This window comes from Carettochelys insculpta, chromosome 28 (assembly GCF_033958435.1).
Source record: "Carettochelys insculpta isolate YL-2023 chromosome 28, ASM3395843v1, whole genome shotgun sequence".
In the NCBI taxonomy this organism is placed as follows: Eukaryota; Metazoa; Chordata; order Testudines; family Carettochelyidae; genus Carettochelys; species Carettochelys insculpta.
This window is the reverse complement of record NC_134164.1, coordinates 500,860-522,435: the sequence shown is the minus strand read 5'-3', so window position 1 is coordinate 522,435 and position 21,576 is coordinate 500,860. Positions and strand designations below refer to the sequence as shown.

Here is a 21,576-nt window from a genome sequence, read left to right as displayed (position 1 = left end):
GAGATGACCTAGAGATGCTGCCACCGGCGCCTTGGCTAGGCCCTGCTCCGAGGGGCCCTGCGCCTCCTCTCAGGCCCTGGCCTGGCAGGGGACACTCCTTTCGCGGAGTGAACGCTTAGAGGTACCCTGGTGCCCCCTTCTCTCGGAGGGCACGAACGGGTCATTCGGGTCTTTGCTCTGTCATGCGCCTCCCCGCTCCCAAGGGAACTTCAGCAAACTTGGGGCGTATCTAATTTCTCCTCCCGGTGTCCCCTTTCTGCTCCCATCCTCGCAGTGGGGAGCAGCCACAAGCCGAACCTCTTCTAAGCCTCTGCCTGACTTTGCCCTACGATACAACCCCCCCCGCACCCGCCGCCAGCCCAGGGACCCGACTGCGGACAGCCGGGCCCGGATGCGAAGTGCAATTCCGCCGCCTGCTGGGCACTCTGAGGTACTGCAGAACCAGCGTTCCCGCCTCCTGCACAGCTTATGGTACTGGAGTCACACCCACGCGTGTCTCGGGCTGGCTTATATAAAACCAAATGTGCGGTGCAGGCTCCACACGAGGGACAAGCAGGACCCAGCAGAGGGAGGATATGACAGGGGTGTCGGACTGTTATTTACACTCCCAGTCTCAGGATTGCATCTGGGTATGGAATTAACTGGGAGACAAGCATTAATTAGAGCTTCCAGTGAGCAGGGAACCTGGCTTGGCCTATTGGGCTCATCCGAGGGAAAGTGAAGAGGTGACTTGATTGTGGCCTACACCAGGGCTCCTTCACTAGGTGTCCTCAACTTTTTCTTCCTGAGCCACTTCCCCAATATGCTAGGAGAAATCCGTGGTCCACCTCTGCCACAAGAGCTGTTTTCTTACTTCTCCGGTGGATTAAAAACCGTTGATATTAGGGCTACATCTACACTAGCACACTATGTCAAAGTAGCCTGTTTCAAAGTAAGAACATCGAAACAGGCTACTTCGACACGTATCGTCTACATGTCCTCCAGGGCTGGTGCCATCGACGTTCAACGTCGAAGTAGTGACGGGGAGTGTCGAAAGGAGCCGCCCTGGAAGGAAATGCAGAGCGTCCACACACACAAGCACTCTCCATCGAAATAAGGGGTCAGCAAAGCCTGTGGACGGGGTCACAGGCTGGACTAGCCCTTCTGGTGCGAGAGCCACTCGCTCCCTTAAAAAGCCCCTCCCAGACACACTCGGCCTGCACAGCACGAGGTTCACAGAGCCGACAACTGGTTGCAGACCCTGTGCGCACAGCATGGACCCCCAGCTGCAGCAGCAGCAGCCAGAAGCCCTGGGCTAAGGGCTGCTTCATGCGTCGACTGTAGAGCCCTGCAGGGGCTGGACAGAGCATCTCTTAACCCCTCAGCTGATGGCCACCATGGAGGACCCTGCTATGTCGATGTAGAGGGACGTGGATCATCTACACATGCCCTATTTCAACATTAAATGTTGAAGTAGGGTGCTATTCCCATCTTCGGATAGGAATAGTGATTTCAACGTCTCGCTGCCTAACGTCAGTTTCAACGTTGAAATAGCGCACGGTGTGTGTAGACGTGACGTGTGCTATTTCGACATTGGGCAGCTACTTTGAAGTGGCCAGCTAGTGTAGATGCACCCTAGGGGGTAGCGCATAGGGCAAGTAGCTGGGGCTCCACAGCAGAGGGGTCCCACAAAACTGGTGTATTTCTGGCTTTGCCTTTCGGCCTTGGGATCTAGTCAGTCTAAAACTGGTGACTCTGATTGACAGACCTCTGAAGATGAGCTTTATGGACACTGGTTAAGAACCACTGGTCTATGGCTACCTCCATGGAAAAGAGATGACAGAAAAAGGTTCCTCAGTTCAGCCGAGAAAGGCATTAGAAGACCCTATGGCTGGAAATTAAAGCTAGACATATTTCAGCTAGAAATAAGGTTCATGTTTTAATGGCATAATTAACCATTGCAACCACTTGTCTAGGAACAGGGCAGATTTTCCCTGTTTAAATAAAGCCTGAACCTCTTTCTAAACAATATGTAGGATCTTCAAATTTTGATTTTGATTTTTGTATAACTTTGGTGGCTAATAACCTGGTTTATTTTTAAGCATTTTTCAATTTTAATCTTTTACACTTTCACAGCTGTGAGAAATTACAGCATTTAAGAATTTTTCTAGTTAATTTAAATGTTCACAATTGCAGGTAATTACCCAAGATGGGGGTCAGACAATGGGAGGGAGCAGACCATAATAATTATTTAGTAGCAGTAGACATGGAAGTTCAGAAAGTTAAAACTTTCTAACCATTAAAACAGTGTCAAAACATACAAAGTAAATATCTTTAAATCCTTAATAAGCCATAGTTGTCCCATGTCAAAAATGATACACTGGAATTGGAAAGGGATCAGACCAAGGGCACCAAATATAATTAGGGTTATGGAACAGCTTCTATATGAAGACAGATCAATAAGACTGGGACTTTTCAGTGTGGAAAAGAGATGACTATGGGGGATGTGATTGAGGTCTAGAAAACCATGACTGCTGTAGAGAAAGTGGACAAAGAAGTGCTGTTTGCTCCTCATAATGCAGAATGAGGGGACACCCAATTAAATTATTAGGTATCTGGTTTAAAACAAACAAACAAAAGGAGATTCGCAATGTACAATCTGTGGAACTCCCTGCCAGAGGACGTTGTGAAGGCTAAAATTATAACAGGGTTAAAAACAGAGCTAGATAAGTTCATGGAGGACAGGTCCATCAATAACTATTAGCCAGATGAGACATAAATGGTGTCCCTAGCCTCTGTCAGAGGCCAGGACTAGGTGACAGGGGAGGGGTCACTTGATGATTCCCTGTTCTGTTCACTCCCTTTGGGGCACCTGGCCTTGGCCACTGACAGAGCCCAGGAGATGAGGCTTTGGACTGACCCAGTGTGGCTGTTCTTATAAGTCCTCAGGAAGCAGTTTTCTTACCCTGCCTGTCTGTATAAAGGTATTTACATTATTATTGATGAGCAAAACTTTTCTCCAGTGTCTGTGTGTGCTATAGGTTAAATGAAACTTAGGGACTCAAGGCAGGACTCACTGGGCCAGGCTATCTGGCCTGTTATGCAGAAGGTGAGACTAACTGGTGGAGAATGATGCTGGGGGAGCATGCAGAAGCAGCATGGGGGGCTTGGGAGGGCAAAGCTCTGGCTTCAGGGATCGGGGAAGTTAGTCCAGGAAAGGGGCCAGGCAGGCAGTCTGCCCTGGGAAATGTGCCATAGCAGCCCAGAGTTACAGTGCTGGGAGCTGCTTGGACCCAGCTGGCTTGGAAGCATGTGAGCACCAAGGTGGGTCCAATTTTCCACTGAGGAAACTCAGACAGGTCTGTAATGCATGGCCCAAGCAAGCAGCGCTGAGAGGGAGTGTGGAGCTGAGGATGTTCATGCTCATTGCATGGCACAGATCGACAATGCAGAGACCAGGGTGAGGAGATGGGAATTGACACACCTGCTGAGCGGCACAGTACCCGACCCTGCGATCACAGCTAGCAGATGAGGATGGGGATCAGCACCCAGTGCTGAGACAAGAGGAAGGAGATGAGCACAAAAATACTCAGTGGATGGCAGAAGCTCACAGATACTGTAAGCACAGCTGGAGAAGGAAGCCAAGTCCACCCCTGAGACAGATGAGCAGGTCTAATGTTCTGGAACAACTGTCACCTCCACAGAGTGCGCTGGGTGAGGGGCCAATTGCTCCTGGAGCCAGTGTGAGCCACTGAGCTTCTGATGAATCACAAAGATGCCGAGAACCCTTTTCCTGGCCAATAGGTGTGGCATTGGGGTTGGACGATCTCTGCATCTTGTTTGGGGCTGTGGGTTGAGAAATGCATCGGAACCACAGCTAGGTGGGGTGCAGGGGTGGAGGGGCCCAGCCAGGAGCTGAACAGCACTGGGACTGCAAGCAGGGCTGACGTGTACCACCCCCCAACCATGCAAATTAAGACTGGCTTTAGCCGCTGCTTCCACTTCCTCTCTTGCATGAGCACCACCCTCAAGCCAGAGTTCAAACGTGAATAAACAGGGTGTGCAACAGCTAACCCACGTGCCACGAAGTGTCCTGGAATCCAAGTCTGAAAGCAGCAGAGGATGGATGCAGTGGCTCTCCACTAGGAGCCTGAATCCACATAATGGGAACATGATGCAGCATCCCCTGGTTTTGTGATTTGTATGTTCAGAGCATGAACAGCCCTACCAGGGCCAGAGACCCCTGCGAAGGACCAACAGCAGATCCTCAGCTAATGTGAACCAGCAAAGCTCGGTGACTTCACTGGAGCTAGGACTGATGTATTCCAGCTGGGTTCCTGCCCCATTGACTTCAGTGGTGCACCAGTTCACACCAGCTGTGGATCTGGCCCACTCTTCTCCTCCACATTCTTCTATCCAAGCATCTGCTGCTCTGTTTATTTCTCTGGCCCTTAGTTCGGTATCTCTCCCACTGCTGACCCAGCTGCCAGACACACAGGAGTAAGTCCGCAAGTGGGACAGAGCTGATAGGATGCCTGCAGGAGTCCCTGGCACTTGGCTGCCTGTCTGGGTTCCTGCCTTCTTCCAAGTGTATGTTGGCAGGGGGCGGTGGGATCCCTGGAGAATGGACAGGCAGCCCAGGGGGACTGCATCTGTCTGCCTGATTTGTGTGTGCTGCTTGGGGAACCAGCTCCATCTAGTGTCCTCTTGGGTGTCAAATAATCCTCTAGACTGGTAGGACTGAGGAGAGAGTGGTGGGATGGATGCTTCTCAGGACCAGCAGGAAAACCAAACCCAACCCCTCCCAGCCCCCAGGCTTGAACTCATCCCTGCTCCAAGCCTGCAAAATCAGGCCTGGATTGTAACCCCACAGCCAGCCATTCACCTGGTCTGCAACATTCCCTCCCAGCTACTGGCTGGGCTAGAAATAGCCTTTTCCAGCGGTCTCACTGTTCCAGACTAGCATGGCGGCTGGGGGTCTGCAGCAACCTGAGGAATTGATTGTCGGGGGGCAGTGGAGAGGGGAGATATTTTAAACCAATCAGGGCACTCGGGGAGTCTGAGCTCTGGTCTGAGTATGGGCCCACCTGTCGGCTTGGGTTTTCATCTGCTCAGAAGGCCTGATTCTTCCACTGCTCTTAGAGAACCCAAAGGCTGAGCTATTCTAGTCTCTCGTGCCCTAGTCACAGGCTTACAGGTGCACCCTGTCTGTGTGGTATCTGGGTACAACACTAATAGGTCTCACTGGGACAATCTGGGTAAGACAGACAGGGGCACCTTCATCTCAGGCTGGGGAAGGAGATGTCCCCTCCCTCAAGGAGCTCATGGCCTGAGAGAGAGAGACAGCATGAGAGAGAGTGTGTAACACAAGACACAAGGGAAGGGCCTGATCATGCATGGTGCTGATTGCCCTCCTGGCCCACAGGAATCAGTGGAATACAGTGGATACTCAGTGTATCTAAGACCCAAAGTAAGCAAGAGAGTACTACTTGCTGCCACACTACTCCCGCCTTCCTGTCTCGACAGTGACACACACAGCGCTTTAGGGGTCTGTGTTTTGAGGGGGGTAGTTTGGGGTAATGGAAAAGGGAAACCAGTGGGGAAAGAGGCAGGAAAACAAGAGTCAGGTACAAAGGGAGGTCAGCATGACCGACACAGACAGATGAGGGAGGGGCTCAAGTGTTGGAGGAATATAATAAGCAGGGCTGGTTTCAGTTTAAAATAATCGTGGGAGGTTGGGGGTTAAAATAAGGAAAACTCATCCATTCACACATCTGGGGGTGAAGCACTGGAATGCGTTACCTAGGGAGGTGGTACAATCTCCAGCCCTAGAGGCTTTTTAAGTCCCCACATGACAAAGCCCTGGCTGGGATGATGTAGTTAGGGTTGATCCTGCTCCAGGAGGGGGCTGGGGTCCACGACCCTGGAGCCCCATTCCAGCTCTAGGTTTCTATGATTCTCTATTTTCTAAAAGAGATTTCTTTCCCTTTCTTGTTTTGCTTTTCTCTTAGTCATTCCTTATGAATTTTCCCCCCCTCAAAGCTGAAAAGGAGAAGGGAGATGAAACAAGAACACAAGAAAGGAAAAAAACAAAGCGGGAAAATAAATGAGAATTGTCTTGGGACAGTCACTTCCGAACTTCACAAAATCAACTGGGGAAAGTTTTAATGTGGTGACATGTTTGTTTTATCCATTTTCCCACCGTCTCTAAGCATGGGACAGTGCAAACTACAGGTTCATGTTCCCAGTAGGTCACCCCCATAGAGAACAGTTGATCCCCTGGGGCTAAATTGGCTGCTCTACCGTCTTAAGGAAACATTTCTGTATTTATCTGTAGGAAGCCACAACAGCCACAAGGTGTCAGTAAAGAGAACACTTTCGACTTGTATAAGCAGACAGGATCTGAAAGAGACCGAGGTTGCCCTCTTAGTCTGTATGCCACCAAAACAAAAAAGCAGACGTAGCATTTTGAAGACTAACAAAATAATTTATTAGGTGGTGAGCTTTCGAGGGACAGACCCGCTTCTTCAGATCATAGCCGTAGCAGAACAGACTCAATATATAAAGCACAGAGATCCAAAAATTGTTATCAAGGTTAGCAAATCAAAAGAGCAGAGGGACGGTGGTGTGGGACGGGGAAGTTTTACAGACTTTAATCCTCCAACTGCTCCCTTTCAGTGGATCACAGTCTTAGAGGAAGTGGCTTACCCACCACAACACAGCAAGTTAGCCACAAAGCCCGGATTGGGAGCAGAGAATCCTGGCTCCTGAGTTAATCACAACATCCTCCTTCCTCAACTGCAAAGGAAAAGATTGTATTAAAAAGGGGAAGGATATGTGGAGAGATAGCAAAGGTCCACAAAAAATAAATAAACCAACAAATCTCCAAGTGGCAGTACTGGAGGAGAGAGAACGTTGAAGGGACAGTGGCAGGTTGATTTATTATTTAATAGAGGCTGTGTGGCCGAGTGAATAAAGCGGGAAACAGGTGGTCTGGGGTTTAATTCTGGCTCTGCCATGAGCCTAGTGGGTGGCCTTGGGCAGGTTGCTTCACCCCGCCTGTGCTTCCATTTCCCCATCTGTAAACGTAGGAGATGTTGCCCTGGTGATATCTACAGAGGAAAAGCTCTCTATGAAAGGCAGGCAGAAGATTGTTAATTACGTCTATTTGTATGAGAGCAGCACGCCCTGGTCTCGCACAGGTTCAGGGGTCATTTTGTACCAGGTGCGGAAGAAACACACTGGTAGGCTCAGTCTGGATCTTGAGGAACTTGTCACTTGATTTTAAGGGCTGTGTGGCAAAACCATCCTTATGAACATCTGTAAATGTCTGTATGATTCCAATAAAAGCTAAACAGCCCACTGCCTCCCTTCCCCCCACTTGCTTGTACCCTTTGCAGTGCACTGTGCAGGGAGTCAGAACACCTTGTGCCCAGGGAGAAGAGGGGATGAAATTGACCAGACATGGTAGGTGAAACTGATCATGCTGCGGTATTTCTGCAGGGGAACCATGTGACAGTCAGAAAATAAGCAAGCCTCAGTATTGTACCTGACACTTAAACCGAGTGCCAAGTGTCAGTTGACAGCAGAGCTACCGAGAGCCCATCTGGTCTGACTGGATTTATATCTTGCCTCAATCGCTCCCTTGTACACATTCATTCAGAGCAGAAGCCCTTGTCATCTGCAAAAGCTATCAGGAGCCACTTCCAGGGGAGACTGGCCCAGCCAGGGGAGTGGCACCAAGCCAAAGTGGGAGACTGAATATAGTCCTGGAAGTGTTGAGGAAATGCCTCAAGCTGGACAAGCTCAGCACAGTGCCAGATGGCTTAGCTGGAAGGGGGAAGAACTCTATGGAGACCAGCTCCTTCCTGACTTTGCCTGGCAAAGCCACAAGGATGGGCTGTGGGAACCCTTAGGATAAGCGTGCAGTGTAGACTGGCTGCAGTTGCCTCTGCCAATTCCTTGCACGTGTCAAGCAGAGATCTCTGGACTGGTGACCAATGTTCCCTCTAATTTTTTTCCAACCTTGTGCAGAATAAATGTTATTATACGCACCACAGCATGTCTGGCTGTGCACCACCAATGAAAACCCACTCTGCCTGCTGTGGGCACTCTGCTAATCAGCTGGGCAGCACCGGAATCTCTCCAGGGTGACTACCCACACATTCAGCTGACAGGGAACACTGCTGGTGCCTGGCTTGGTGCCTGGCTCAGGTGCTAATGCAGTTTGCCCCATTAAGTGACTGACTCCAGCCATGCCCAAAAGCTGCATTGTTGTAAATGAATCTGACTAAGACTTCCTTCCTGTGGGATGCAGCCTCCGTTGTCAAGGGCTGTCCAGGCTAAAAAATGACATAGAAAGAGAAGCAGAGTAGGATGTGTTCTGGGGATCCGCTGTGAGGTTAGCAGATCCTGAACCTGGGGGTGAGGCACAGAATGTCCCTTGCTGAGGGTTGGGTTTCCTGGAGCCAGCTGGGGTCACAAGGAGGCAGAGGCTGCTACTAACAGCCACTCTCTAGAGCAGGGAATCAGCCCTGACATCTCAGGGGCCAGGAGTTATTCCAGGCCCATACATGAGCCCCCCAGTTTGCAGGGCAATGAGTTTATTCCATGGCTCTCCACAGGACTACAGTGCAAATCTGAAGGTTGACAACTGGTACCCCCATGGGGATGGGGCCATTTGGCCTCCAGCGCTAAATGTGTCAGTCTGTCCCCAGGCTGTGGCAGAGGGAGGTGCCACAGCTGTGCCTGTATTGGACACAATTGCTAATGGTCAGGCATAGAGGAGGATGCAAGACACCTGCTCACGTTGTGATATTAACAGCACGACAGTAGCAACACCAGCTGGGCCTGGTTCCGTAGTCTTCTATTGGCTTTTCTCCCTGGGCAGCAGTAGAGGTGGGATCCCAGGCCAGGGCCCTTTCCTGTTGCAACAGGAAAATTTTCAGCCTGGCTGAGCCATTGCTGGGCTCCCTCTCTGCCCACCCACCCCCAAGCATGATCTGGGACACTGCACAGAACAATAGTGCATGTGTGGTCAGCCCACCTGGGCCTGCAGCTCTCAGCAGCTGGTGGCAACAGATTTACGAGGCCTCCCCATACCAGGCTGCAGGCGCTCAGCTCTTGGGGTTGCTGGCTGGCCTCTGGCGGCGGTAACCTGACCACCTTGGAAGCGGGGATCCCAGCCTTTGGTTCTAAGCTTCTCCAGCCAGGCTCATTCCCAGCCCTGGAGTGGGGAGTTCCTCCCAGAAATCACAGCAAGGGGTTGGGGTAGGGGTGGGCAGTAAAGTAGCTTTAAGTAACCCAAGGGCCTCCTGGATTCTGAGCTGCCCCTGAGTGGCTGGTAGATTTTGTAGCCTGAAGAGACCCCACTGCTCAGCTGACCTAGTCTGACCTGCTGTGGCTCACAGGCCACCTCGCGTATCCTCTCCAACTCTGGATGTCTGTTAGACCCACCCCTGGGCTGCTCCAGGCCACAGTGGTCTCAGTCAGCTCTGCAGCCCAGGGGGCTCCCAGGCCCCCCCGCCCCCCCAGAGCAGCCCCTGAGGGCAGCAGTGAAGCGCTGCCTATTCCAGTCTGAGGCTGCCCTGGTGAAGTCTCCTGGGATCTGGAAGCAGCTCTGGCTCTCCAGCAGCTGCCAGGGGTCACCTCTCAAGGCATTTGGGCCTGATCATGCAGCCTTCAGTTGTGCTAGCAGCAACACTGGATTCGTGAGCTTCCAGGGTTTGGGGCTGCATTGGGTGTGTCAGTCCCAGTAATGAGCCTGCAGCTAACGGGGCTGGGGGTCGAACAGACTGGGAGAGGCTGGGTATCGGGCAGGCTGGGCCTGGCTCCCTTTCAGCCTCTCAGCTTGGCTGAAAGCCCCTTGGCTACTGGGCTATGTCCCTTCCTCGCGGTTGCCCTGTCACCCGCACCGTGCAGCTAGAGCGGACAAGGCAGGGCTTCCAGCCTTGCCCATACCAGGTGACAGCAGGTGGGCTGGGCAGTGGCACAGCCTCCTGCTGGGTGGGCAGTGCCAGGTGGCGGGGTAGTGCGTCACCTTAGCAATTCATCACATTCCTGACGTTCCTCCTGGTGTGGGGGGAGGAAAGCACCAGCTTGGGGCATCTTTTAAAGGCTCTTTAGTATCCTGTCTGCCTGCTGGTGGCTCTCCTGTCCCCCAGGCGGGGTCACCAGCCCTACCCTGTGCACACGTGCTGTACTGCACCACATACCCTGCACGCTGCAGCTGGGATTTGGGGGTGACTCAGTTTGAGGGGGGAAGTGGAGGTGTTTCCTCTTCAAGAGGCTCTTAAAGGGGCTGATCCTTAGAAAGCTCGGAGTACCCACTCCCTGAAAAGCAGGGTAGGGTCCTTTGAAGACATCATCAAATACCCACCCTCCACCCTGCCCCCAGCATCATTAATTGCTTCTGAAAATCACAACCTCTGGTTTTCTAGCCTCCCTGGGGAGCCACATGGGAATAGCTGCTGCGCAGCAGCTTCTTGCTCAGGTACACAGTGGGGTGTCTCTCCCCCTTGTCATTCGCCTGCATTAGCAAAGTGCCCAGCCTGGTGCGTGTGGCATCGGTGAACACCATGAAGGGCTTATCAAAGTCTGTGTTTGCCAGCACCAGGGCCCTTCCCAGGGCCTCCTTCAGTGCACAGAGAGCCTCCTGGCACTGCTCGGTTCAAACCACCTTCTCTGGCTGCCTCTTCTTATACAGCTCCATGAGAGGGGCTGCAATGGAGCTAAGGTAGCGCACAAATCCCTCGTAGTACCTGCCATCCCTATGAAGGGCTGGGCCTGCTTCTTAATCTGGGGCACAGGCCAGTCTCTGACAGCTTCCACTTTGGCTGGCTCTGGCTTTAAGCAGCCGCTGCCCACCTTGTGGCCCAGGTAGGTCACCTCAGCCATCCCCACCTTGCACATCTGCGCTTTGATAGTCAGCCCAGCACCTGGCTGACCTGGGACACATGGTCCTCCCACATCAGGCTGAAGATGCAAATATTGTCCATGTACGCCAGGGCAAAGCTCTCTGTCCATTTCTGCAGCTGGTCCACCAGGTGCTGGAAGATGGCAAGGTGCCCTCTGGAGGCTGAAGGGCAGGACCAGGAACTCGTAGAGCCCCCCCCACCCCCTTGCCTGATGAAAGCCAATTCGAGCCAGGTATTTTAAGCCAATCGTACTTGCCAGTACCCCTTGGTGAGTGAGTTTGCAATAGTCCACACAAAATTAGACCCATCATTTTTGGGGACCAGCACTATGGGAGAGGCCCAGGTGCTGGAGGATAGTTAGATCACCCCCAGGACCAGCATATCTTGGACCTCCTTTTCTATGTCTTGGGCTGTTTTCCCCACGGCTCTGCACAGCACACACGTCATAGGAGCATGGGTGCCTGTCTCTATTCGGTGGACAGCCAAGTTAGTGAGTCCCTGTCTGTCAGAGAACAGCCATTGGTGTGAACATGGCACCTCCCTGATCTCCATCTGCTGGGCAGGGGTCAGCTGTTCAGAGAGGGGAACGGATTCCAGCAAGGAGCCGGCTCCAGTCCCAGGGACCAGATCCACCACGGGATCATCCCCTTACCTCTCCCAGTGATTTCACATAGCCAGCACCAAGTTATCCCTGTCCCAGTACAGTTTCATCATGTTCACATGATGGACCCAGTGGCTGTGAGCCCGGTTTGACAGTTCTACAACATAGTTCATCTCATTTAGCTGTTTAATGACCTTGACGGGACCATCCTAGGCAGCTTGTTCTGCTGCATGGGTATGAGAACCATCACTTGGTCCCCAGCGGCACAGGCTCAGGCCTGAGCATTGTGGTCATACCAGACCTTTTGCTTCCTTTGGGACCTGGACAGGTTCTCCCTGGCCAGGCCCATGAGCTCAGTGAGCTTTTCCTGGAAGGTCAATATATGATGTACCACTGACTCCCCTTCGGGAGAGGCCTTCCCCTCCCATTCTGCTTTGAGCAAGTCCAGGGTTCCCCGCACTCTCCTTCCATACATCAGCTCAAACGGGGAGAACCCTGTGGATTCCTGGGGCACCTCCCTGTATGCAAACAGCATGTAAGTGTAAGTACTTGTCCCAGTCTTGTGGGTACTGGTTCATAAAAGTTCTCAGCATCTGCTTCAGGGTCCCATTGAACCTCTCCACCAACCCGTTAGTTTGCATTTGGTAGGCTGTGGCCCAGGTGTGCCGGACCCCCCACTTGTCCCACAAGCTTTGCAGCAGGGCTGACATGAAGTTAGACCCCCGGTCTGTAAGCACCTCCTTGGGGAACCCTACCCTGCTGAAGATGGACAGCAGCGCATCTGCCACAGTGTCAGCTTCGATAGAGGTCAGGGCGGGACATTGTGGGCGTGGTACAGCAGCCTGCAATGGTACTTTTGGGGAAACCGTCAGCTGCTTCTGGACCCCCCATGGCTCCGCTTTGCATGTGGGAACCCATTCCCAGTATAGGAATCCCTTCTCCCACAGGAATCTCTCCCTGCAGCCTGCCCCCAGTGGTGGGGTCAGGCTGAGGCTGGCCAGTTCCTTCAGCTTCTGCAAGGAGGGGTCTCTCTGCAGCTCTGCCTGGAACTCCTTGGCTGGGACAGGGGTGGAAGCCACTTCCCCCTCCCTGCCTGGCTCCAGGACCACTGGCCTGTGAGACCCAGCTCTTCAGGGCCCCTGGTAGGCTCCCAAGGTAGGCCCCTGTGGCTCCAGCTGGGCATTCCCCCAGACCCATGGAGAGCACCCCCCACTTTCTTTGGCTGCGAGTCAAGACCAGGACCTGAGGACGTTCACCCAGCCAGTGTTTCAGGTCACTCATTAGTACATCAGCAGACAAATGACTGTGTATGCCCACCTCCTTGGGGCCCTCCTTGTCCCCTCATTTCAGGTGCACCCCTGCTTTGGGCACCTTGAAAGGGGTCCTGTCGATTCCTGTTACAGTCAGGTGGGAATTGGGCATCATCTGATCTGGTGCCACCACCCCAGGCCGGACCAGCGTCAGTCACATCCATATCCATGTCCCAGAACCCCGTGGCCTTTCTCCCATCCACCCAGAGGGGATGAGGCACTTGCTCCACAGAGGCAGCCCTACCCCTACTCTGTAAACTGAGCCCTGTGCATTTGGGCCCCCCCCCCGAGGAGCTGGTCTGTGGGTCCAGCTCGTCCCAAGCTGAGGACGTACTGCCAGCTCCACCCGCTTGGGCCGCCAGCCCCTCCAGCTTCTCGGACTCCACCCAGTTGACCCCATGAGCCCCAGCCTGCTCAGCCTGTCTGGGAATTTGGGGCACTGGGCCTGTCTATGCCCCTTCTGCCCACAGTGATAACAGCCCAGGTCTTGTTTGGGCCTTCGGACCGGCTGATCCATCCAGGCTGTGGTTAGCCCTCTGAGAGGAGGATGGCTGGGCCCCGTTTCCTGCGCTCGCCCCATAGGTGATTTCCCCCCCATTATACCGCCAGGAACTGGTCTCTTTGGGATTCCCTGTCCTTCTGGGTTCCCTTTCAAACCTGGCCCAGCTGTTTGTGAACTCATCCGCCAGCTTCCCCGCACTGTGTGAGTCCTCTGATTTCTGGTCCTCGAGCCACAGCCTCAGGTAGGTCAGGCACGCTCCATAGAGCCATTCCAGGACCATCAACTTCGCCAGGTCCTCTTCAGTCTGGGCTCCCATCCCAAACACCTACTTGCAGCAGTATTGCGTCAGGCAGGAGGCCATGTCTACATAGGTCTCCTCCGGCCTTTTGTGCGCTTAATGGAACTTCTTCCTGAACGTCTCGGGGGTCAGACCGAACTTACGCAGCAGGGCCTGTTTGACCCATTCATAGTCCTCAGGCTTCAGCCCCTCGAGCTCGCTGAGCACCTCTGCGGCCTTCTGATCCAGAAAGGGGGTGAGCCACAGGAGCCATTCAGCTGGGGGGGACCTGGTGTAACTTGCAGACTCACTTGGAGGAGGTGAGAAACCCATCTAGGTCCCCCACGTCCTTACACTGGGCCAGCACATGCTTCTCAAAGTGGCTGCCAGTTCCAGGCCTCCTGGCCCTCTCCACTCTCACCGCAGCCGGGACCGCTGCACGTCTCATCTCTGCCATGGCCCACTCATGCTCTCTCTGTCTCTCCCATTCCTGATCTTCCAGTTCCTTTAATTGCACCTGGATATCCAGCCACCACAGCTCTGTCATGGGGACTCTACCTAGGATGAGCCACTGCTAGTGGAGTGCGGCCTGGTGAGCACGGCATCTCTCTGGCGGAGTCCAACCCTCCCTCCTGCCTGAGAGTCTGAAACGCTCCCAGGAGGTAACCGGCTGCTTCCTGCTGGGACAGCATCCAGCCCCCTGGATCAGTCATTTTCTTCCAGCCAGGCAATCAGCTGGGCCTTGGGTGCCCTCCCCATGGTCAGGCCCTTCTCTCTGCACAGCCCCACAAGGTCTGCCCTCAAGAGTCTGGTGTAAGTCATCTCCCTGCCATTCCTCTGGCTGCCGACTCACCGGCCAAAGCTGCAGCGCTGCACGGTTTCCAAAAAATTGCTTTGTTCTGCCTCCAGCACCCCGGCTCTTATGAGTCTCCTTCCTTCTACTGTGCCCAGTCAGTCACTGCTGGGAGCCCATCCGCAGGTGCAGTGCATCCCACCGCTGCCACCAGGTGTCATGGGATTCAGGCGTCCCCAAGCTCTGCACCCCGTCTGCAGGCAGGAGTAACTCTCACTCAGCAGGTAGAATGGGAAGTTTATTAGTCAACAGAGACACAGAACAGTGCAGAGATGTCAGTACAGCAGGCAGAGATGGTAATTTCAATCCATCTGGGGAAAAGGAGCCTGACGGGTGCCCACATCTGGGGTCTAGTCTCCCTTCTGCCCAGGATGGCTGCCCTCCCCCTCTCCATCCAGCTTCTGATTCAAAACCCAGCTCAGCTCCTCCCTGCTCTTTGTTCAGGGACAGAGGTGTTACCTGCCAGCTTAGATTACAGCCCCAGGGGGTCATCCTCAGCCATTGTGAGCTTCTCTGCCTGTCACACACACACATCCAGCCTCGCTGTCTCTCACACCCACCCCCTACTCCATGACACAGCCTCAGAGTGGAATCTTGGGGCGACCCCTTGGGTTTCCCACAGCCCATACTCATCTTCCTCTCATCCTGCAACCCCCTTCCCCCTGGGACACAGCTCATCCTTTCCATTGCCAGCCTGTCCCATGCCCTCCCCTCATCCCTGGGAACAGTCAGGAGCCCTGGATAAACATAGCCAGGAGACGCTGCTACTGTAAATATCCTCTGCAGATGAGCTCAGGATAAGAAACTGGAGCTGGGAGTAATGCCAGGATGGGCCACTGGGTGATGATTCCCAACAGGCTGGGAAGATCTGTTTATTCCCAGCTCCTGAATCGGTCTACAGGGAGCCTGGTTCATCCCTGTGGGGTTTCTGCTTGGCTGCTGGACGCCCATTCTGTGGCCTCACAGGGCTGCTGGAAAGCCAGGTGCAAAGGTGGATCCACCAGAATTAAATCCCACTTGCAGTGCTTTGGCCCAGGGCAATGCATTGTTCTTCACCACAGCTGGGGCTTCTTCGGAGTTTTGGGACAGCTGGGCTTCTCCTTCCAGGCTGCCAGGAGTGGCACGGTGCCTGGGGTCTCCACTAGTGCCAGAGGGCCTCACAGATCAGCAGAACAAAGGGGGTGGGGGAGCAAAGGCACCACCTGCTTTGTTTATGCCCCAAAGATGCTGATGGCCCTGAAGAGGTGCCTTCCAGGCTGCTGCAGTTGGATGCTTGCGGTGCTTGTGCCTGTTTCATGAATGGAGTTACATGGCCCTTGTTCTGTCTAGTTCTTTCTCCGAACTGTTCTTGGGTGCATTGCTCCTGCTGCAGCTGAATCAAGCCACGACCCCCATGGCACAGTCACAGGGCATCACCTGTTCACATCGTCTTCAGCCTGAGGGAGCCCTGCTTGTGCTCAGCTGGGTGCCGGCTGCCTGTCGCCTCTGCCCGTGGGGCTGTGTCAGGCCTTACTTAGCATCACAGGTTAACAATAGGGCAGCTCTGTCCCTGAGTCCCTCTGATCCCCAGCCCCTGTCATTGGCTACATCAACATACCTGGCCAGCTGTCTCCAACAGGATGGTAAACAGCAGATCCAGCTCTGGTCCAGTGTTATGTGCAATGGCTGCTGATGAAAATGGATTATCACCAAAGCTGGAAGATCTGGGTGGTAGTGAGTGCACCTACCGGGAACAGAGGGGCCCGCTTACAGAGACATCCCAACACACCATCTAGCAGCTAAAGTTCACAGCGCTGTGTGTGTACAAAATGGGGATCCGCATCTGCCAGGCTCAACTCATCCGATCCACAATCCACGTGATCTGGAGTTTACTTCCCTCCGCACAACAAATCTGGAGGTGGGAGGGAGCACAGGCAGGTGAGGGGTGGGAGAAGTGTCAGGCAGGGTAGCAGGAAAGCAGGGACTGGGGTAAGGGGCAGCAGGGACCTAGGGCCAGGATTCTCCAGGTCAGTGCTCACCAAGTGGAGTGAGGGAGGGGGACTGAGCAGGGCTGGAGCTCTATCCCTCCTGCAGGGAGGTATAGGATGGAGCTTAAGAGGTAAAACCGGTCAGACCCAAAGGTCCATCTTCCGACAGTGGCCAAAGGCAGGTGCCCCTGCAGGAGTGAACAGAACAAGCAACCATCAAGTGCTCCATCCTCTTGCACCCATTTCTGGTCTCTGACAAACAGAGGCCAGCGATGCCAGCCCTGCCCAGCCTGGCTACTAGCCATTGATGGACTCAACCTCCAGGCATTGATCTAGGTCTTTTTTGAACCATGTTACAGTCCTGGTCTTCAGAATCTCCTCTGGCCAGGAGCTCCACAGGCTGACCATGGGCTGCATGAAGAAACACTTCCTCTGGTTTGCTTTAAATCTGCTACCCATTAATGTCCTGTGGGGACCCCTTGTTCTTGTGTGATGGGAACAATAACTTTTCCTGATTCACTTTTTTCCCGATGAATCTCAGTGTCCTTCTGCTTCCTGTGCCTTTTCTCTGGCTTGGTGCACCTGCTGCCGCCTGGCCAGAAGCGGGCAGGAGACAGCCCTGCGTGGGTATCAGCTCCATTCTGCAGCGCCAGGCTCTGACTCTGTGTGCTGCTCCCTGGTTGATCTCTCACCTTTTTGTGATCATTTGACCTCGTGTGTAAATGGAGGCCTATTGTGTTAACTTACAGTGAGCAATTCCCATCCAGCCACAGGGACAGGTGGATCACCTCTCCCGTCTGACAAAAACCATTTAGCCAATGACTCCAGCCGTCCCAGCCAGTGGTCAGTGTGTACACAACTCGAGCCGTTCCAGCCAGTGGGCAGTGTGTACACGACTCCGGCCGTCCCAGCCAGCGGTCAGTGCACGTGACTCTGGCTGTCCCAGCCAGCGGTCAGCCTGTACACGACTCGGGCTGTCCCAGCCAGCGGTCAGTGTGTACAAGACTTGAGCCGTCCCAGCCAGCGGTCAGTGTGTACACGACTCCGGCCGTCCCAGCCAGCGGTCAGTGTGTACACGACTCGGGCCGTCCCAGCCAGCGGTCAGTGTGTACACGACTCAGGCCGTCCCAGCCAGCGGTCAGTGTGTACACGACTCCAGCCGTCCCAGCCAGTGGTCAGTGTACATGACTCTGGCCGTCCCAGCCAGCGGTCAGTGTGTACTTGACTTGGGCCGTCCCAGCCAGCGGTCAGTGTGTACACGACTCGGGCCCTCCCAGCCAGCGGTCAGTGTGTACACGACTCCAGCCGTCCCAGCCAGCGGTCAGTGTGTACACGACTCCGGCCGTCCCAGCCAGCGGTCAGTGTGTACACGACTCGGGCCGTCCCAGCCAGCGGTCAGTGTGTACACGACTCGGGCCGTCCCAGCCAGCGGTCAGTGTGTACTTGACTCCGACTGTCCCAGCCAGCGGTCAGTGTGTACTTGACTCGGGCCGTCCCAGCCAGCGGTCAGTGTGTACACGACTCCAGCCGTCCCAGCCAGCGGTCAGTGTGTACTTGACTCGGGCCGTCCCAGCCAGCGGTCAGTGTGTACACAACTCCAGCCACCCATTTGCCCTTGGCCAAAATCGGGACTTTGCTGTGACACACCCCTGCCCCCCACTTGCCAGCTGGCATCCCGTGTGTCTTGGGCAGTGTCCTGTGAGCTGGGCGGCTGCCCAGGAGAGATTCAGGCCCTGCCCAGCTGGTTAGCAGAGCGCCCCCAAGCCGGCAGCCTGGGTTTCTACTGGCGGTGCACATCCCTCCCTGCACACAACAACATTCCTTCTGCCCAGGGATGAAAACCATCAGCCGGAGCCCTGGTCTTCGTTCCCGTCCCCAAAGAGCCCTTTTCCCCCTTCACTGAGAAGCGAATCCCGTCCCGTTCCTGCGCTCTGGCCGGGCTGGCTGGGGGCGCTTTAGCTTCGGGAATCGCGGCCCTTCCCCGGCTCGCTCTCCTGAGGAGGGGCCGCCCCTCCGCTCACCTGAGCCAGGAGCTCCAGATTGGCCGAAGGCAAGAGACCCAGCCGCCGCCTTGGGATGGGGAAAGCCGGGGCTGGAGACCCCGCCGGCCCAGCCCCTGCGTGGCACGTGGCAGGAGCCGAGCTGGGCTCCCGGGACGGAAACCCGGCCTGAGCCTCCCTTCCACGCCAGCCAGGACCCCAGCGCCTCCCTCCGCGGAGTTCCCCTCCTTCCTCTGCGCACGGGAGGGGCAGCGCAGCAGCCCCGGCCTGGGCGCACGAGGGAAGGGCGCCTCCCTTCCCGGGGAATGAGCTCACCCTGGGCTGGGCGGCTGCGGCACTGCCAGGCAGCCCCAGAGCCGTCCCCCCTGAGGGGCGCGCGGCGGGATCGCGGGGGAAGTGAATCACTGCTACAGGCCTGGGACGGCCGGGGAGCGCCGCTTTCCTCTCCCAGGCGGGGAGGAAATGAGCCGTTGCCGGGCGGAGAGGCCGGGTGCGGGGCGGTAGCCGGCGGGACGTTGGAGCGGCCGCTGGCGTTGCACGACATCCCGGCGCGGCCGAGCCCTGGCAGGGGCCCGAGGCTGAGGACTCGCGCTACCTGTTCGCGGCGCTGCCAAAGGAGGGCTCGTCCCGGGCGGGCTCTGGCCAGTCGCGCAGCCCTGGCGCGGACAGGCCGTCAGCCTGCAGGGCCAGGCGCTCACACCTCTCCTTCCCGCTGCTCCGGGAGCCCAGCAAGGGCGGCGCCTGAAAGCCACCCCCGCGCGGACAAGTGTGTGGCGAGCAGGGCGGAGCCAACAGACGCGGCCGCGAGGGCCCTGCCCGCTGGGAAGGCCAGAATCCCAGCGTGGCGCAGAGCTATGAAACACGGGGCTGTGAGGAGGAGGAGGTGGTGGGAGTGCACCAGAGAATGGCGGTTGGAGCCTGCAGCTCCTGTGTTCTGTGCTACCTCCAGCCCTACTTAGTGCACGTCCATGCCTCAGTTTCCCCACCTGCCATTCAGGACACTGCAACGCATGACTGGTGACCGCCAACTGTGTTAGAGCCCTTGGACAAATGGGTTAAAGATCTTAGTTAAAGCTCCGCTCAGCGAGGCCTTGACACACGTCACTGCTTGGTGTTCTCAGCCCATCCAGAGCTACAGTGGAAACAGAACTCAGCTCCGAACAACTGGGGCCTCTGCCACTGGAGATAAAGGAGACTCTCTGTCTCCTATCACTGTAAGGCATATGAGGCACAGGGGACTAGTTCTGATGCCAGGCTGTGCTAGGTGCTGTACAAACTCAGTCTGGAATTCCTTCCAGCTCATGGCAAACCTGCCCTGAAGCAGTACTTCGAGAGAGGCTGAGAATGAAGTGACCAGGGCAAAGGTCCAGAAATGACGTGTGTGGGCAGCAGCCCCTTCCACAGCGGTTGCTGCTGCGGTTGCAGTTATCTGTTGCTTCTGAGGGAGAGGCCACAGGGCCGGGGCAGGAAGGAGCAGGACTGACAATCCCAACAGGAACCTACTCTTCCATAGTTATCCCTGTCAGTGAAACAACACGCAGCGACTTGTGCGGCCACGCTGCAGGCTGCAGCCAGGAGGTCCATGCACAGGTGCTCTCCTGGTGAAGATGCAATGCGTTTGCAGCCTTGGCGCCAGGGCGCAGCACCAATGCACGAGCTGTGAGGCACTCGGGTCACAATGCCAGAGGCTGAAGGAAGCTGGGCTGCAGCGGCGAAGAGGGGACAGTGCGCAGTTACTATCTCTAGGGAACCACACAACCCCCCACCGCTTCCCAGACCCAATGCTGCCCTGTCCTCCCGACTGGAGCTTCAACCCCCCTGGCCCTACAGCAGCGCTGTGAACCAGCAATGGCCTGCTGGGCTAGCGAGCGGGCCGCAGGAGTGGCCTTCGCCATCACAGTGGGCCACAGGGCTGTCGTGCGACAGGGGCGTTTCGCTCGCAGCGCTGGTGTGCCCAGAATTCGCGGGGTATGCTGAATGAATGACAGCAGCGCTGCGATTGGCTGCAGAGGAAGCACGTGACTCGAACAGGCGGTGCTGCATGCAATCAGCGTGCACCTCACTTCCAGCAGCTTTACCTTACCCGCGTGGCTGGAAAGCCGCAGAATCCGGTGAGTCTGCACGTGGGGGACGGTAACAAACTGACTCAAGAGCCACACACAATCCGAACGAGCCCAGGTCGTGCACGCACCACAGGCTGCCCATCCCTGCTGCGAACCACGCAAAAGCCAGGGCAGGCTGCCTGTTTACCCTTAACTCTGCCCCTTGTGCACGGGCATGTCTCTACCTACCTAACCCTGTGTTGTGCTGCTCGATTCCAGCTTCTCTCCTGCAGCCCCTGGGGCTTTGAGTGAGGCTGGGGTGTAGAGGAACGCAGGAGGCAGAAAGGCAGAGGCTTGCAGTGTGAGTGCTGTCTTGCTCCCCACCATGTGCAAAAGAATCTCCTGCCTGGAAATCAAATACCGCCCTGATGGTTTTTCATAAATGAACCAGAGGTTGGCAGTTATTTCTTTCAGTTCCCAGCAGGGAGTTAGTCCACCATGGTGACCCTTTGGGGAAGCTGGAACCTGGGCAACCGAACCTGAGAGTTCTGTGTGAGACCATGACAAACTCTCTGGGTCTTTCCTTTATTTGCGTCCCCTATGGTCCATGCACCTCCACCTGGGAGTGGAATTCCTAAGACGGGAAGTGTTCCCTGTGAGCTGAGTTTCATGTGCCACCCAGCTGATTCGCAGAGCGACCGCAGCTGGCAGCCTGTCTTTCTATGGGTGGTGCACATCCACACGTCTCGGTGCACACAACAGAATTTATTCTGCCCATGGATGGAAAAGTTAGCAGGAATGCTGAAGGTGGGTGGCAAGGGGCTATCAAGAAAGGGTGGTTGTGTTTAAGGGCTCAACCACTGGGAAGTAACTGCTCTAGAAAAGAGACAGACCTGTGCCCAGAGGGACTGGTTGGTCACCTACCAGCAGAATCAGCTGGTCAATCAGTGAGGATGGAGGAATTGGAAGGCTACGAAATGCAGAAGCTGCTCTACTTTGGCCATTTTTCAACAGTGTAAACTGAAGGAAGCAAAGCTTAACAGTCTCCCAAAATCCGCTGATGGAGGCACTACTGTTGTCTGCAATTTTACATGAATTTGTTTTTCTTGATATTTATTAATCAGCTTTC

The 21,576-nt window shown here is 55.2% G+C and overlaps 1 long non-coding RNA gene across 1 annotated transcript; it reads right to left on the bottom strand.

Annotated features, from left to right (window-relative positions):
* Positions 1–6,488: 6,488 nt before the first annotated feature.
* LOC142002702 (uncharacterized) lies at positions 6,489–18,973 on the bottom strand. The gene is made up of 3 exons (XR_012642700.1): positions 18,427–18,973; positions 13,464–14,632; positions 6,489–6,777 (listed from the first exon to the last, which is right to left on the bottom strand). It is a non-coding gene; the product is annotated as an uncharacterized LOC142002702 (long non-coding RNA).
* Between the last annotated feature and the right edge of the window lie 2,603 nt (positions 18,974–21,576).